The following is a 17,609-nucleotide window of genomic DNA, read 5'->3' on the forward strand; positions in this document are numbered from 1 at the left end:
CGCCGCGGGGCGCCGGCGGCTGGGTGCCTTGTGACGTCAGCCCCGGCCGCGGCGGCGGCGGCGGCGGCGGCGGCGCCTCCCCGGGGAAGTGGGCGCGGCCAAGTTCGCGCAGGGGCGGGGCTCGGGGCGGCGTCCCCGGGAGCGCGCGCCCCCCGCGACGGCCTCGCCCGGGACCCCGCGGAGTCAACCGGGCATCTTCACTTTCCCGAGCCGGGGCCGCCGCTCGGCCCTCCGCCTGCCTCGGAGGGCGTCCCGGGGCGCCCCTTCCGCGGGCCGCGGATGGCAGCCCAGGCCTTGGCGGGCACCGCCTGGGCAACCTCAGCGGAGGTCTTGACTCTTCTGGGAATAACGAGATGCTGGAAAGGTTGGGCTGAGAAAGGAAGGAAGAAAAAAAAAAAAAAACATTTGGGTCAATGAAGGAGCGTCAGGCCGCAGCGTCGGGGGAGGGCCCTCCCCTCTCCGACTTAAGCCAAGTCAGCTGCCTCCAAAATTGCACGTTGGGCTGTGGGAGGTACAGGTGAGGAGCCAGGACCCAGGCGGAGAAGGGACGCTTTGCGCGTGTCACGTAAGGCTTGGCAAGCCTTGACTACGGTTACCTCTGAGTCACTCTGGTCTCCGTGTCACAACCGCCATCGGGACATGGGTAAGGCGGCTGTGAGGGGTGACACCGCCCACACGGGCCTGGCCCCGGTATTTCTGGGTTGGGGCGAGCGGACGCAAGCAGTGTAATTGTTATGCTCACTTTTCACCGTTTGCATTTTTTAAAATGTTCTATTCTTTTTTTTTTTAATGGTTTTTTTCTTCATTTCTAGGAGAGAGAGAGAGAGAGAGAGAGAGCGTGAGCAGGGGAGGGTCAGAGAGAGAGGGAGTCACAGACTCTGAAACAGGCTCCAGGCTCTGAGCTGGCAGTCAGCACAGAGCCCGACGCGGGGCTCGAACCAACGAACCGCGAGATCATGACCTAAGAGAAAGTCGGACGCCTAACCGACTAAGCCACCCAGGCGCCCCTAAAATGTTCTATTCTTTAATCCCCCCTGTTCTTACTTTTCTCTAGAATAAAAATACCCCTTCCCTCCCCTCGGGGCATTCTACCTGCAATGAATTAGGGCTTCTTCTATCTTCTTGGGGGTTCATCCTGGCAACAAGCCCACTTTCACAAGATGGATGGAGCTCATTCCCAGAGCAATTAAAGCCTGTTGTTTCAAGGGAGCCTCTGGGGAAGGCTCGGGAATGCTCACCTGGGCCGTCATTATATGTTTATATCTCTGTATACATATGTGAAAAATCATTGATCTGTACATTACACATGTGTGCGCTTGGCCGTATATATTACATACCTCAAGAGGGTATTTTCCTAGAGTTCACACAAGGGTTTGTTGAACACCTACTATGTGCCCAAATGCTTTGCTAGGCTCAGCAGCTACTACTATGGGGAAGTTCACAGGCCAAGGAAGGGCTAATTACAATGTGATAACCGCTGTGATGGATATAATTGCTCAGTGCTGAGAGTCTTAATTTAAATGAAACTACCCCAAATTAGGGAAAGAGTGGAAAAATCAGGTTTCAGGAGGCTCTTCGTAATAATGACATCTCCCCTGAATTGTGAGGAGGACGGAAATAAGGTGGTGGGGGGAGAGGGGGAGGCAATAATTTCTGTTGGGAGACCAGCATGAGAGAAGGTGTGCCGTTACAGATGGGGGTGCACAGTTCCTTATGTGTATTTGCAGGGTCCACTGAGACCTTGATGAGCCACTAGTGCTGGAAAGTTTGGGGTTTTCCTGAAGACGATGCAGGATCACTGGTGCATCTGACTTGCGTTTGTAGAGAACCTGAAAAGCCGGTAGGAAGCGGCCACAAAACACCGTGGAAACAACTCAGGTATTTTTTCCGCAAAAGAAAGACTGTCTTTTCCAGCACGCTGGTTCTGTCACTTGGCCCTGCTGCAGAAGCTTCTGCAAGACAGATGATGCTCTGTGAGGTAGTGTGGCCTTTGTTGACCACAGCCCCCTGGGGTAGGATAGTCTACAATTTTCAGTAGGCTCCGCAGCTGGAAGGGAGAATGCAGGGCCGAGCAGAAGCCCACCCAGGTCATCCCCATTGTCCAGAGGGGATGTGCTCCCGGAAACACGTTGGCAAGATTCTTCACATTCCTTCTTCTCCCCCTGAGTTCTAACTATTGCCGTGAGGATCTGAGGAAGTAGTAAAAGATGTGGACAAGACACATCAAAGCTAAACGTCAGTTTCTCTACGTGGTTTGCAACACTTACTATCTCTGTTTAAGAGCTATCGGGCGGGGGCCTGGGTGGCTCAGTCAGTTGCTAAGTGTCTGACTTCGGCTCAGGTCATGATCTCTGGGTTCATGCGTTCCAGCCCCTTGCCGGGCTCCTTGCTGATCGGTGTGGAGCCTGCTTGGGAGTCTCCCTCTGTCCCTTTCTCTCTCTCTCTGCCCCTCCCCTGCTCACGTTCTCTCTCTCTCTCTCAAAATAAATAAAAAAAAAAAGAGAGAGATCATCTCTTATACCTTATGATGCCTACCTGTGGCTATGTGAAATCTTTTTCTTCTCTCTTAAGATTAATACACAAAAATGCTACACAAAACTGTTTTTGCGTAAAAACCTGGCCTGATTGCCCTAATCTGGCCTTTTCACCTCTGACCTCGAATAATTGCTGACAATGTCACAGAAGTAGACACATAGACACATAAATAGGTGCTACTAGGTGAGTTTTTTTTTTTGTCTAATTGTCTTTGTGATGTTTCAGTAATTTATTGCTAAGATTACATAAAAATAATACTTATGATTACAGTAAACCTTGTCCCCTAGTTGCAAGAAATTGCCATGTTTAAACCCCATTTGGGTAGCCTCACTGTTCAGGATTCTCTTCTGAATTTTGCATTTCTGTATATCGAGAACAGAATGATGAACACTAATGAGCTAAAAACTTTGAAATATATATCCGAGGAAGACCAGTAAATTGGGAATGTATTGAGGGGTGTTGGGGTGGGGGATAGGAAGAGAGAAAATAGTTGAGGCCACCAAATCTAAGAGACTATTTAGAAAAGAGCACAGCCCCAGCAAAGAAAGCCAAAATACACATAGGAACTCTTTTTTTTTTAATGTTTATTTATTTTTGAGGGGGGGGTGAGGGGGACAGGGACAGAACGTGAGCAGGGGAGGGGCAGAGAGAGAGAGAGGGGGAGACGCAGAATCTGAAGCAGGCTCCCGGCTCTGAGCTGCCAGCACAGAGGCCGATGTGGGGCTCGAACTCATGAACTGTGAGCTCATGACCTGAGCCAACGTCCGATGCTCAACTGACTGAACCACCCAGGCGCCCCTACACATAGGGACTCTTAAAAGAGTTTGCTCACCTTAGTCTTCCAAAAGTAGCTGGAAAGCCTGTAATAGGAGAGAGAAATAAGGAATAATTCTTACTTCAGGAGCCACATAGGCAACATCAGGCTAAGCCTAAGAATGAGATGGCAGTGCCCCAGTATCGCTTTTATTTTTTCCTTAAAATGTTTTCTGTTAGAATCTGCAGTGGGCCCGTGACTAGTCACATGCAAGGAGCCATGCATACATGTTGTATTATTTATTAGTCCTGCAGAGAGATGCTTTTGTGCTGATCATCTTACGGAAGCCATTTTACCTTCCTATTCTTGCCACGTCCTCCAGTCCTTATTCCTAATTTCCCCTAATTTCCGGGTCACTGAGCTGGGAGACGTAAGCCCAGATAAATAGGAACAGTACACCAAAATAGAAACACGTAGGAAATGGAAAGGAAGATGGTACCCAGTTTCCAAGGCTCAGCTCATAGAAGGGACTGGTTATTTCTGCTTTGCAGTTGACTCTTGTGCTTGTAAGAATTGGAATATCCGAGGCGCCTGGGTGGCTTAGTCGGTTAAGAGTTCGACTTTCGCTTAGGTCATGATCTCGCGGTTCGTGGGTTCGAGCCCCGCGTCGGGCTCTGTGCTGACTGCCAGCTCAGAGCCTGGAGCCTGTTTCAGAGTCTGTGTCTCTCTCTCTCTCTCTCTGACCCTCCCCTGCTCATGCTGTCTCTCTCTCTCTCTCCTAGAAATAAATACAAATATTAAAAAAAAAAAAAAGAATTGGAATATCCGAGCTAGAATAGTCTACACTTGACAAGCGTCTGTCAGGGAGGTGCTTACTGGAGTTGAAAAACATCGCATCAAGACGGTGGCCATCTGTATACCAGCTGGGATACTTGGGTTAGGTTATTGCTCCCTGGCGCTATACCAAAGACGTTTTCAAGACTTCAGAACTGAGGTCACACTACAGTAAGAGTATATCCTGAAAAGGTACTGTCTATTGCACGTGTGCGTGCACACACACAGGTGATGAGAATGACCCCAAGATGTTGACTTCCAAGCCCTTCCCACTGGGCTAGCAGTCACACCCAAGGCAGCAGACCAGCCACTGCTCTGGTCCTATGTTGGAGGAGATCATCGAGAGGCTGTGCCTATTGGTTGACCCACAAGCTGGACCTGGGCAACTGCAGGCTCCCCACCCCCTCCCCTGTCCTTGGGATGTCTGTTTTATACGTCATCCCACAGCGCGCGCCGTTTCAAGGACACAGTCTTGAGAGAGTAAGGTGGTGGTGCTTATCTGGATGGTATATGTGACTGAACCCAGGTAAGGCCTGTTTAAAGACTTAAGATTCTGGCCGGTGGGTGTAAGCTCTTGCCCAAGACAAGCCTCATCTGTTAAGTTCCCTGCTTTCTTAACTTGCCCGCCCAGCCTCGGGAGTGGTCTGCCCCGTTCTCCAGCCTCTCCCTGGCCTCCGTGTGTGTGTACAGAGGTGGGGTGTTCAGATTCCACCCCGGAAGCTCCCCAGGTTGTGAACCACCATCCTGGTCTGCAACCTCTTGTGTCTTTTTACCCCTTTATGGTCCTGGCTCTGTCTCACTGCAGTTCTGTATCATTCATCCCTTATTTCTTCTTTTATTGATCCTTAAACATTCAGTAAGGACTGGTTGTGGGCTTCTAGCAAGATAAACGGGGGCTGTTCATTTCCGTCCTGGTGCCTGGGTCCTGGGCAAGGGAAGCTGCAGAAGGCAGCCAGGAGGTACGCACAGCCCGAAGGCAGGAGCGAGGACAGCCTGGCCCCGGGGAGGAAGCCCTGAGCGGCCCTGAGTGAGAGGACCCAGTGGGACGCCCAGTGGTTACTCAGAAGGGCCTCCTGCGTGTGCTGCTAAGGAGTTTGAACTTTGAGGTCATGGGCGGTGGTGGGGAGTTGGGGGGGTTCCATAGGAGGGTGAAGGGCTTGGCTTGTGTTTTAGAAAGGTATAATCTGGACAGGGGATTCCACAGAGCCTGGCGGGCCGCTGGAAGAAACCTGTTCCTTGTCATTGACGAAGGGGGGAGGGGAGGAGGCGCTGGGCACCGAGGTCCGTGGCGGGCAGCAGCAGGGGGCCTGGCCCCGAGGTGGCCCGGGCAGAGAGAACGGGCAGCACGAAAAGCAAGGCCAGCGTGAGTTCCGAGGCACCGGCCGGAGCAGATGGCCTGCACGTGGGGTAGAGACTAGATTGAGGCTTTCGGGTAAACAGATCAGACAGGGGAGAGCTTTGAGCGCCACTCTCCAAGCTAAGTCACTAGTCCCCTGAGCCACGGAGTTTCTGAAATTCCTCGATTTCTTTCTGTTGTTGTTTGCTTTTACCAAGAAAGTGGTAGACCCCAAACACCAGTCCCCTGAGGTCCCAGGTACCCCAGCTCGGCTTCCAGCATCAAAGCAAACCTGTGGGTGGGATTGCCTTCAAACCCAGGTCTGCAAATCAGGCCTCCCAGGCTCCAGGGGAATACCAGAATCAGATTCGTGGAATGGAATGAAAACAGCTGTGGGAGTCCCAGCCCACGGGTATCCCTTCGCAATGTGGTGCTGGCTTGTCACCTGTTATGAATTTTAGTTCATTAGAAATTAGGCACAAAACCTGGTGACCCTTTAGGCTGGGCTAGCACGCGGGTGAGCTGTGTCCCATGTATCCCTTAGGCCGTGCGCTAGTGGGCACAGCTGGGTGTTACTTCACCACCAGGAGTGTGCAGGGTGCCCTGAAGCTTTGTAAGACTCAAGTGTCTTCTGAACCATCCAAGGAGTTTCAAGATCTAACACAGTTCAGAGTGTTGTGTATTTGCAGCCAATTCATTGAAACTTGCTGGTTTCTCCGTAGACTGTTTGCAGCTCCGGCACTCTCCCTGTGCCCTCAGGCAGAACTGCCCTCAAAACCAGATTTGGAGGCTGACTCCGGGCTGCCTGGACAAGGGCCTGGCAGAGACTGAAGGCCATTCTCTTTTCTCTAGGGAGAAGGTACATGTGGACCCAGGGATGGCATCTGCTTCCACAGCTGGCTTCCTGCAGCCCCCACTTCCCCTGGTGCCAAGCAGATTCCTTGCAGAACCTTGGCCAACAGCTGGCATCCGGCGTACTGTAGAGCGTATTCCCCTGCGGATGACGTTGCTCTTGCCCCGTCCAGAAGGGAGATGACAGAGTTGGAGTGGAGAGGCTCCTTCTACAGGAATGTCCACCCCAGTGGGCTCCTGAGAGCGCCCTGGCCACACGCCTTGTAAGTTAAGCTTGCTCCTCTCAGAATGAGGAGCCATCACACAGACATGCCCACCACCCCCAGCCTGAGAAGCAGCATTTACAACTGCCTTCTCAGCTGCAAGTCGCCCACATTCCGAAAGACAGGAAACACTGGAGTAAGTTATTTTTTAATGTTTTTTTAATTTATTCTGAGAGAGAGAGAGACAGTGTGAGCAGGGGAGGGTGAAAGAGAGAGATACAGAATCTGAAGCAGGCTTCAGGCTCTGAGCTAGCCATCAGCACAGAGCCTAATGCGAGGCTCAAACCCACAAACCATGTGATCATGACCTGAGTCAGATGCTTAACCGACTGAGCCACCCCGGCGCCCCATGGAGTAAGTTTTGATTCTGGTCTCTCCTTTATTCCACCTGGAATAATCATGTGTCAGGCTAGCCCAAGACCATGCTGGTTAATGCCTGCTGTTTGACATGGTTATTTTTAAATTTTTTTCAAGTTTTATTTATTTGAGACAGAGAGAGAAAGCATGCAAGTGGGGGAGGAACAGAGAGAGAGGTAGAGACTCTCAAGCAGGCTCTGTGCTGGCCGTGCAGAGCCTGATGTGGGACTTGAACTTATAAATCATGAGATCATGACCTGAGCCAAATCAGGAGTCAGATGCTCAATCAGCTAAGCCACCCAGGTGCCTCCCGGCATGGTTATTATTATTTTTTTTAATATAGTTTATTGTCAGGTTGGTTTCTATATAACACCCAGAGCTCATCACAAGTGCCCTTCTCCATGCCTATCACCCATTTTCCCCTCTCTCCCACCCCCATCAGCCCTCAGTTTATTCTCAGTATTTAAGAGTCTCTTGTGGTTTTGTCTCTCTCCCTCTCCTTAACTAGTTTTTCCCCCTTCACCTCCCCTACGGTCCTCTGTTAAGTTTCTCCTGTTCCACATATGAGTGAAAACATATGGTATCTGTCTTTCTCTGCCTGACTTATTTCACTTAGAATAACGCCCTCAATTCCATCCATGTTGCTACACATGGCCAGACTTCATTCTTTCTCATTGCCATGTAGTATTCCATTGTATAGATGAACCACATCTTCTTGATCCATTCATCAGTTGATAGACACTTAGGCTCTTTCCATGATTTGGCTATTGTTGAGAGTGCTGCTATGAACATTGGGGTACATGTGCCTCTATGCATCAGCACTCCTGTATCTGTTGGGTAAATTCCTAGCAGTGCTATTGCTGGGTCATAGGGGAGTTCTAGCATTAGGTTTTTGAGGAATCTCCACACTATTTTCCAGAGGGGCTGCACCCACCCCTCTGTTTACATTCCCACCAAGAGTGTAAGAGGGTGCCCATTTCTCCACATCCTCGCCAGCATCGATTGTCTCCTGATTTGTTCATTTTAGCCACTCTAAGCAATGTGAGGTGGTATCTCAGTGTGGTTTTGATTTGTATTTCCCTGATGATGAGTGACATTGAGCATTATTTCATATGTTTGCTGGCCATGTTGCTTTCTTTTTCAGAGCGTCTTTTTTTTAATGTTTTATTTCTGAGAGAGAGAGACAGCGAGCAGGGGAGGGTCAGAGAGAAGAAGGAGACACAGAATCAGAAACAGGCTCCAGGCTCTGAGCTGTCAGGCACAGAGCCCAACACGGGGCTCGAACCCACGAACCGTGAGATCATGACCTGAGCCAAAGTCAGATGCTTAACCAACTGAGCCACCCAGAAGTATCTTGATTTGGCTGATAAATTATATGGACCTCCCCCCCCCAACTACCCCCAGTCTTTCAACAGTCGCTGAGAGCTCTTCTTAAAGACTCGCATGCCCATATACCTCGCTCTCCAGTATCAGGGCCGCCATGCCTGCTCACGCCACATCACCTGACACCAGTCTGAACTGGAGAAGCCTTGTACCCCCTCCTCTTCCAGATCCAGACCATCTCAGGCTGTGTTCCTCATTCTTGGAACTAATGAGGGTTTTCAGTGAAAGTCAAAGAATGTGGGGCTGGGGGAAGATCTGAACTCAAGCTATCCACAAGTTCAAGGTCATGATGTGATATTATAGCTACATCGACAGAAAGAGCCTGGACTCAGTGGCACCCATGGCAATGAGCTCCCTTAAAGCTCATTTCCTGCCAGAAAAGAACAGGGGTTCCTTAAAGAATTGGCTGATACTGGGTCTAAGTTAGTAACATCTTGTGTGCCAGGAAGCAAAACACATTCAAAAAGCATTTAAAACTATGTCAAAAGGACACAGAAGCCAGCTTTGAAAGGGAACCCACATACTAAATCTGAGAAACTTCAAGGATCAAAAAAATCATCCTGGGAAATGATTATATTGAGTTAAAAAAATCTTCCGGCTCCACAATGATACTCAAAGGGGGTAGGAGGGAGGCTCTGTATTATAAGTTAATAAGTATAAACTGTAGATTTAGAAAAGCACCATTTTGTTAACTCTCAATGTAAACAGTGATTCAGGCAATGATCATCAATTACCCACTGGGAAAAAGACTAAGGAAGACACGTTTACATGATCTCACAGGTTACTTACTAATTACAAAGTGTGTCTTTGCATTGGAGAGATCTCTACCTTATCTGCATCTCATCAAGCTGGGCATCTCCAGAAGTGGGACAATCTGACCTTATGAGCCCCCTGACCTGATGTCATGGGAGGGACACAACAAATCTTGCTGGAAGCCTTTGACCTGAATCAAATCCTAACAAAACAATGTCCTACATTCTACACGTCAGTTGACCTGGATCTTCAGGTGCTTGATATCAACAGAGGAAGGGTTTGAGAAGAAGAGCTAAAACAGCCAAGTCAATGTGTAAAACTTGATTGGATTCTGGGTCGAAAAAAAATGCTATCAAAGACATTTGGTGGAAAAATAAGGAACATCTGAGTCCAGATTTTATGCTAGATAATTTTGTTGAATTAATATTGCTTTTCTTAGGTGTGATAAAGGTGTTCTGGTGATGTAAGAGAAAGTCCTCCTTCCGAGTACGTATTTGAGGGTGAAATGCCATAATGGGACATATATATAGAAAGAGAAATAGAAATGGGGGAAATGGGTGTGGCAAGATGTTGGCAAATCTATGTGAGGAGTATCCGGCTGTTCATCGTACTGTTCTTTCAACTTTCCTGTGGGTTTGAAACTGTCAAAAGAAAAAAAAATGTTTTCTAGAAGACTGTGAGAAAATAGGAAATAGAAAAAGTTCTTACAGTTTTTCATTTTCAAGACTGTGACCTTTGGTGATTTCTCCTTCCCACGAACTCTTGCTTGACTTAACATCATTGTGACAACCCTGAACGAGGGAATCCAATGATGGCAGACATATTGTAGCAACAGGAAATGAACTCTTTCCATGTTCTCCAGAGAACTGAAGCTTTTCTTTAATCCAGGCTTCTATTGAGTAAGACCCTATGTACTAGGTACTTAATCTGTGTACTGTGTACATAGTACTATGTACCTGATCCTTGTACTATATCCAAGATCCTATGAGAGGCACTGTAAGTGATACAAAGGTGAACAGCAATATGGTTTCTGCCTTCAAAGGGCTTAAAATCTAACAGAAAAAAACTGGCCCAGCAAATGGTTTTTGAGTGGCTATTATGAGCTAAACAGGAGACCAGGACTAGGAATCTAATTATTTTTAGTTACTTATTTTTAATTTAAGCCCATGTTAGTTACCATATAGTGTAGCACTGGTTTCAGAAGTAGAACTTAGTGATTATTCATCATTTACATATAGCACCCAGCGCTCACCCCAACAATCACCCTCCTTAATGCCCGACACCCATTCAGCCCATCCCCCCACCGAAAATCCCTCCAGCAGCCCTCAGTTGTTCTCTGTATTCTCTTATGGCTTGCCTCCCTCTCTGTTTTTCTTATTTTTCCTTTAGGGATCTAATTACTATTATTGCTATTACAATCTACTAGCTCTTATTATACCCAGTCCTGCCATCAAAGAGCCTCTTGTCTTGAGAAAAACAGACACATACATTAATTTCAAGACAATAAGACTAATGAAAAGATCTTTATCATTATCTAAACACTATGACAAAGCATCCAGGGACAGCTTATGAGCAAAGAGGACATCTATGTTAGGGCTTGAAGAGTAGGTTGGAATGTTCTCAAAACAATTTGGTAGGCATTGCAAGTAAATAGAATAAAATATGTAAAAGCATGAAGGTATGAAATGAACATGACATGTTTAGGGATCCACAGGTGCTAAATATAGCTAGAATTTGGGGTTTTAGAGAAGAATAAGAGATACAGAATGGGGACTAGAACTTGAACTTGTTGATAAAGAGCTTTCATGTTACACTGAGGAGTTTGAGCTGCATTCTTTAGATGATGGGAGATTTTGGAGGCAAGTGTCACGATCAGATTCTTAGAAAGGTAACCCTGGTGGTGGAGTAGCATGTGGATTGGAAGGAGATGAAGCAGAGAGACTGGTTAACAGACTCTATAATCGTCCAGGTGAGAGATGCTGAGAGTCGAAACCAAGACAGAGAATATGGAGGCAGAGAAAGGGAAACGCAGGAGGCATTTTGTGTATTGCACCAGCAGGGCTTTGGTGACTGAATGGATGTTGGGGAAAGACGGTCAGGGGATTGTCAAAGCTAACTCCAGTATTAGGGCTCTCCAGAGAAACAGAACCAATGGTGTGTGTGCGTGTGCATGCATGTGCATGCGTGTGTGTGTGTGTGTGTGTGTGTGTGTGTGTGGTAGAGCTGGGGACGTGGGATTTAAGGAATTGGCACCTGAACCTATGTGCACAGGCAAGTCTGAAACCTGCTGCATAGACGTGGAGGCTGGAGATTCAGGCGGGAGTTAACGTTGCAGTCTTGAGTCCAAAGGTAATCTGGAGACTGAATTCCTTCCTGCTCAAAGGATTTCAGTCTTTTCTCTTAAAGCCTTTAACTGATTAGATGAGGCCCACCCACACTATGGAGGGTATTGTGCTTTTCTCAGTCTACTGATTTAAATGGTAGTCACATCTAGGGGCACCTGGATGCCTCAGTTGGGGAAGCAACCAACTCTGATTTCGTCTCAGGTCCTGATCTCCCAGTTGGTGAGTTCGAGCCCCATGTTGGGCTCGGTGCTGGCAGTGCAGAGCCTACTTGGGATTCTTTCTCTCCCTCTCTCTGCCCTCCCCTATTCGCTCTCTCTTAAAATAAATAAACTTTAAAAAGTAAAATAACTGTTAATCACATCTAAAAAATAACTTTATAGTGACATCTAGACTGGTGCTTGACCAAAAAAAAAAAAAAAAAAAAAAATTGGGCGCCATAACCTAGCCAAGCTGACCCATAAAATTAAGTGTTATCACCCCTCATTGTGCCAGTACTAAAATATGAAATAGAGGAGAAAACTTGGGAACGGACTTGGAGAAAAAAATCCCCATCAATTTAGAAGGTGTTGAATTTCAGTTGGTCATGTCTAGTGGTCCTCTGGACGGCAGGAGACAGATCTTTCCTTCTTTTTTTTGAAGGTTTTATTTTAAGTAATCTCTACAGCCAACGTGGGGCTTGAATTTACAACCCTGAGATTGTAAGTGAGTGAGAGTCACGTGCTGTATGGACGAGCCAGCCAGGCACCCCATGGAGACAGATCTCTCTAGTTTAGAGATCTTAGTGGAGCCATAGAATGAGGTGAGGCTTCTTCACAAGAGACTGTTCGTTTGTTCATTCATTCAACAGTGAATGTCTCCTGTGCATGTCTCTGGGCCAGATGCTGTTCCAGGCTGGAGGACCACAGTGTGTTGCAGGTAATGTTCCTGTCCTCCTAGAGCATAAATCTTAGATGACTTGCCGGATCGTGAGGAAATATGCATATGAACATAAAAATGTGTGTCATATGCTGCCGTGTAACAAACCGCTCCCAAACTTGGTGGCCTCAGACAACTTTGATTTGCTCACGACTGAGTGAATCGGCAGTTGGGGAGAGGTCAGCCGGAATGGCATGTCTCCGATCCACGTGGTGTTGCTGGGTCACGTGTGCAACTAGCACAGTTCGCAGATGCTGGGTGGGACTAGGCTGGGGGTGTCAGCAGATGTGTCTTCGGTGTTCCCCAGGTGGCCTCGCCAGCAGGCTGGCTTCAGGCTTCCTCATTTGGCAGCTGGAGGTCCATGAAGGCATCCCCTACTGTGCAAGCACGTCTCGAGCTTCTGGTTGGGTCACATTTTCTAATGTCCGAGGGGCCAAAGCAAGTCACACGGCTAAGCCCAGAGTCATTGTGAGGGGCAACAGCACAAGAGCACGGGGACCGTTGAGGGGCGCCTGGGTGGCTGAGTCGGTTAGGCGTCCGACTTTCACTTAGGTCATGATCTCGCGGTTCGTGGGTTCGAGCCCCGCGTCGGGCTCTGTGCTGACTGCCAGCTCAGAGCCTGGAGCCTGTTTCAGAGTCTGTGACTCCCTCTCTCTCTGACCCTCCCCTGCTCACGCTGTCTCTCTCTCTCTCTCTCTCTCTCCTAGAAATAAATAAAACATTAAAAAAAATTAAAAAAAAAAGAGCATGGGGACCATTGACATAAAGTGACACAGGTTAAGTGCAGTGAAGAAACACAGGACAGAGTGGAAAGGGGAAGTGCTTTGGAAGAGACGGGAGGGGTTGAGAGATGTGACTTTTGAACAGACTTCAGTGGGGGAAGACAGCCAGTCACACGGAGTTCTGGAAGCAGAGCGAGCGATGATCTGAAGTGAGAACTAGTTTGTGCTCAAAGAACAAGAGGCTAAAATGAGAAGAGCAGTGTGAGCCAGGGGGCTTGGAGTGAGGGAAGGTCACTGAGTGAGGAGAGGAAGGCAGTGGGGCATCACGAAGGGCACGGCAGCCCTGCATCACATTTAAAAGATGGTAGAAAACTAATGAAGGGTGTTGTGCAAAACATGACTTCATTCAATATTCATCTTTTTAAAAAAAATTTGTTTATTTTTGAAAGAGTGTGAGCAGGGGAGGGACAGAGAGAGAGAAAGACACAGAATGCAAAGCAGGCTCCAGGCTCTGAGCTGTCACCACAGAGCCCGACATGGGACTTGAACCCATGAACTGTGAGATCATGACCTGAACCAAAGTCTTAACGCTTAATCAACTAAGCCACCCAGGTGCCCCTCATCTTTCTTTTTAAAGTTTATTTATTTTGAGAAAGTATGTGACCACATGTGAGCAGGTGAGGGGCAGAGAGGGGTGCGGGGAGAATCCCAAGCAGGCTCCACACTCAGCACCAAACGCAATGTGGGGCTCGATCTCACGAACTGTGTGAGATCATGACCCCAGCTGAAATCTGAAATCAAGAGTCCCGACGCTTAACCAACTGAGCCACACAGGTGCCTCTTAGTTTTCAGCTTGAAAAGATTGTTCTGGTCATTGATGAGGAGACCAGCATGAAGCAAGGAGATCAGTTAGGGATTACTGGACTAGTCAGAGCTATTGGCAGTGGTGGACGGTGAGAAATGATTGGATTTGGAACACATCTGGCACATACAGCCAGCAGGAATGTTGCATCCAATGTAAGGTGTCAGGGACAGAGAGGAGTTACAAATGACATCTAACATCTGTAGAGATAGGAAAGATGTGGGAGAGGAAATTCTCTCTTGGGAGAGGAATTCTCTCTTGGACATACTATACTTCATGTGCCTAATACAGGTCCAAGCACAGACAAGTAGGAAACTGGATCTGAAAACTGTGAGCTCAGGGAAGATAAAGTCAACATCTAAAGGACACAAAAGCCATAAGACTACATGGGATAAATTGGAAGATGTGCTAGAAGATACAGTGTTTTCTGCTTCTCCTTGGGTTTTCATAATTAAATAAGAAGGTGGGGCATGGGCGGAATAGTGATATGAAGTTTAAAAACAGGAATTTTGAGGTAGTGGCTTTGGGACCCAGGAGACCGTGGGAGACCCTTCACTAGGGAAGGGTGGGAGGGTGGATGCGATGGGTGGCCTCTGAAAATCGTGGTCATAAGCTTAAAGCGAGAGTGTGCTTGGGTGTTTCTCCGGCAACATTCATCTGCTCTTATACAGACTTAGAGAATTGGGTTTTCTGTGGGTGGTTTTTTTTAGGATAAGTGGAGAAGAGGAAGAGATAGGAAGTTGTTGAGGGTGAATATAATTGAATGATATAGTGATGGGCCAGAGATTCAAATCTGGGGGAGGAGGGAAGTGAAGGCATTGAAGAAAATGGTGCCCTCATGGTTGGGAGGCCCTGATGAGAGGTGTTCCTAGTAGGGAGCACACTGGAAAGCAGTGGAAAGGAGTCCGTGGAGGCTAGAATTTAGGAGGACAGGACACTAGGGCAACAGATCAAGAAGTCAGGGCACTGGGTGGATCGTTCATGTGAAAGAAGTCTGCAGACTTCTGGACACCAGGCATGAACTTGAGACTTTGTGTTGGGGTTGTGTCCCCTCAGCTTCCTGGTCATCCATCCTTGACTTTTTTTTTTTTTTATGTTTATTCATTTTGAGAGAGAGAGTGTGTGTGCATGTGCAAGCAGGGGAGGGGCAGAGAGAGAGAGGGAGAGGGCCCTGCCTGGAGCGCAGTGCCGGGCTCAGTCACATGACTAAGATCATGACATGGGCTGAAATCAAGAGTCCGACCCTCAACCAACCGAGCCACCCAGGTGCCCCATCTTAGACTTCTTTTAATTGTATAAGTTGAACAGTCACTTGTCCACAACCCATCTGTTTTGCCCTGAGGGATGCAGTAACTAATAGGATTTTGAGTTAATTCCCTTGAATGATCCTTTCTGGCTGGAAGAAGAGTTTTTCATATTTGAGGGAAAGAGTCCCTATGAATATCTCTCAGCCAGAAGGACAGACTGTGGCAAGTGTGGCAAGTGACAGCCAGCCAGCTTCATTCTCCCCTTATGTAATGCAGAGTGTAACTGAAAGGTAGTTGCGCGCCTGGAACTGCATTTCCCAGCATCCCTTGCCTAGAAGTAATGCCAGGGGGCGCCTGGGTGGCTCAATCGGTTAAGTGTACGACTTCGGCTCAGGTCGTGATCCCGCGGTTCATGGGTTTGAGCCCCGGGTCGGGCTCTGTGCTGACAGCCAGCTCAGAACCTGGAGCCTGTTTCAGATTCTGTGTCTCCCTCTCTCTCTGACCCTCCCCTGCTCACGCTGTCTCTCTCTGTCTCTCTCAGAAATAAATAAAAAACATTAAAGAAAAAAAAGAAGTAATGCCACGTGACATCACTTCCAGGCCAAGGAGGCTAAAAGGCTTTTGATCCTATCCAGTCAGTTGCTTCCTTTTTGCCAACTTTGTTTGTGCCTGGGGTAACCTTGGAAGATAAATGTTGAAGAAGGCAGAACCCCTGTGAGCTGGGCCCCTGAGTAGCCACAAGAGCAGAGCCGATACCCTCCGACTGTTACCTCCATATTGGTAGCAGTTCTTAATAGCAGTAGTTACTTGAAGTGTAGGTGTTCACCAAAGCCGCTAGAGTTACCTAGTACATACTATGCTCTCTGTACATTCCATATCAAATCTGCATAGAATAAAATAGTGTCTGTACGAATGGATTTTTACCAGATTTGAAGGCGTGTTTGTGATGGTCTGATTGGCATATAGGTTATGTGACATACATAAATGTCATCCGAGAGGCCCAGGGACATTTTTCAGAGCTGGGCAATTATTCACAACTAAAAATGAAGTATAATTGGGGTGCCTGGGTGGTTCAGTCAGTTGAGCATTTGACTATTGATTTCAGCTCAGATCATGATCCCAGGGTCATAGGATCGAGTCTCACACCAGGCTCTGCACTGAGCACAGAGCCTGTTTTAAAATTTTCTCTCTCTCTCCCTCTGCCCCTTTCTCCCCACTCACACTCTCCCCCCTCTCTCTAAAATTAAAAGAAAAAAGAATTCTAATAAAAGACAATGTTAATACAATCAACAAATACACACCTTCTCTGTCCTAAGCTTTTTTTTTTTTTAATATTTTTTATTTATTTCTAGGAGAGAGAGAGAGAGCGTGAGCAGGGGAGGGTCAGAGAGAGAGGGAGACACAGACTCTGAAACAGGCTCCAGGCTCTGAGCTGGCAGTCAGCACAGAGCCCGATGCGGCATTCAAACCCACGAACCGCGAGATCATGACCTAAGCGAAAGTCGGACGCTTAACCGACTAAGCCACCCAGGCGCCCCTGTCCTAAGCTTCTTGATCTAAGCCGTCATGTGGGTCCTCGTGTGTATACATCGTGGGTACCTCCGGTTCTGTGGCCGAGCTTAGCCGGGGCTCTGTGGATCCTCCTGCCACAGACTTAGAAGAAACGCTCCCCTTGAAGGCGTGTGTCGGTTTCCTATTGCTGCTGTCACAAGTTACCACCACCTCAGTAGCTGAAAACAGTAGTTTATTTCTCACAGTTCTGGAGGTCGGAAGTCTGGAATGAGACCAACAGGGCCAAGACCAGGGTGTCACCAGGGCTGGCTCCCCACGAGGACACCGAGCCAGAATCCTTTGCATGCCTGAAAGTCGCCTGCACGGCTCCACCTGTGGCCCCTTCTCTGCATCACTACAACCTGTGGCTTCGGTCGCCGCATCTACGGAGTCCGCACTCCTGCCTGCCTTCCCGAAGGACACATGAATCCCCTGGCCCTACGTGAGTAATCTCAAAACCCCCAGTGTAATCACGTCTGCAAAGCTGCTTTTGCCATACAAGGTAACCCTCACAGGTCCCGGGGGTCAGGATGTGGACATCTTTCAGCCTGCCACAGTGCGGCATGTGGCTTCGGCGTGGCTTTGAAAGGCACCAGCTGATAAGGAAATGGGAGGGGACGGACTCCCCACCCAGTGAACTTCAGCCCATGGGAAACAGGACCAGCTCCAGAAATATCTCTTCTTCTCCTGGACGGCTGCTCTGAGGCAGGAGTTCCTATACAACTTGTGCAGAGTATCCCACGTGGCCCTGCGCCTGGGCTCTCCTGGTGGGCCGCGGGGAAGCAGGGGCCGCTTTGTCTTGCTTCCCATCCTTCTCTGCCTCTCTCCCTTACCCTCAGTGCCCTGGGCTGCACTTCCCAAAGCTCTAGCACTTTCCCTCTGCCCTGGGCTCTGTTTTCC

General features: G+C 48.3%; 1 long non-coding RNA gene across 2 annotated transcripts; it reads left to right on the top strand.

The window, feature by feature from the left end:
- Positions 1–194: 194 nt before the first annotated feature.
- On the top strand, positions 195–17,593 carry LOC120236186. Of its 2 annotated transcripts, none has more exons than XR_005529590.1 (5): positions 195–643; positions 1,728–1,878; positions 6,312–6,710; positions 12,260–12,327; positions 16,916–17,593. It is a non-coding gene; the product is annotated as an uncharacterized LOC120236186 (long non-coding RNA). The 2 variants fall into 2 exon arrangements; XR_005529591.1 differs by having other exon boundaries at positions 6,312–6,574.
- Positions 17,594–17,609: the final 16 nt, after the last annotated feature.

The sequence above is a fragment of the Hyaena hyaena genome, unplaced genomic scaffold (assembly GCF_003009895.1).
Source record: "Hyaena hyaena isolate Hyena2069 unplaced genomic scaffold, ASM300989v1 scaffold_148, whole genome shotgun sequence".
Classification (NCBI taxonomy): Eukaryota; Metazoa; Chordata; class Mammalia; order Carnivora; family Hyaenidae; genus Hyaena; species Hyaena hyaena.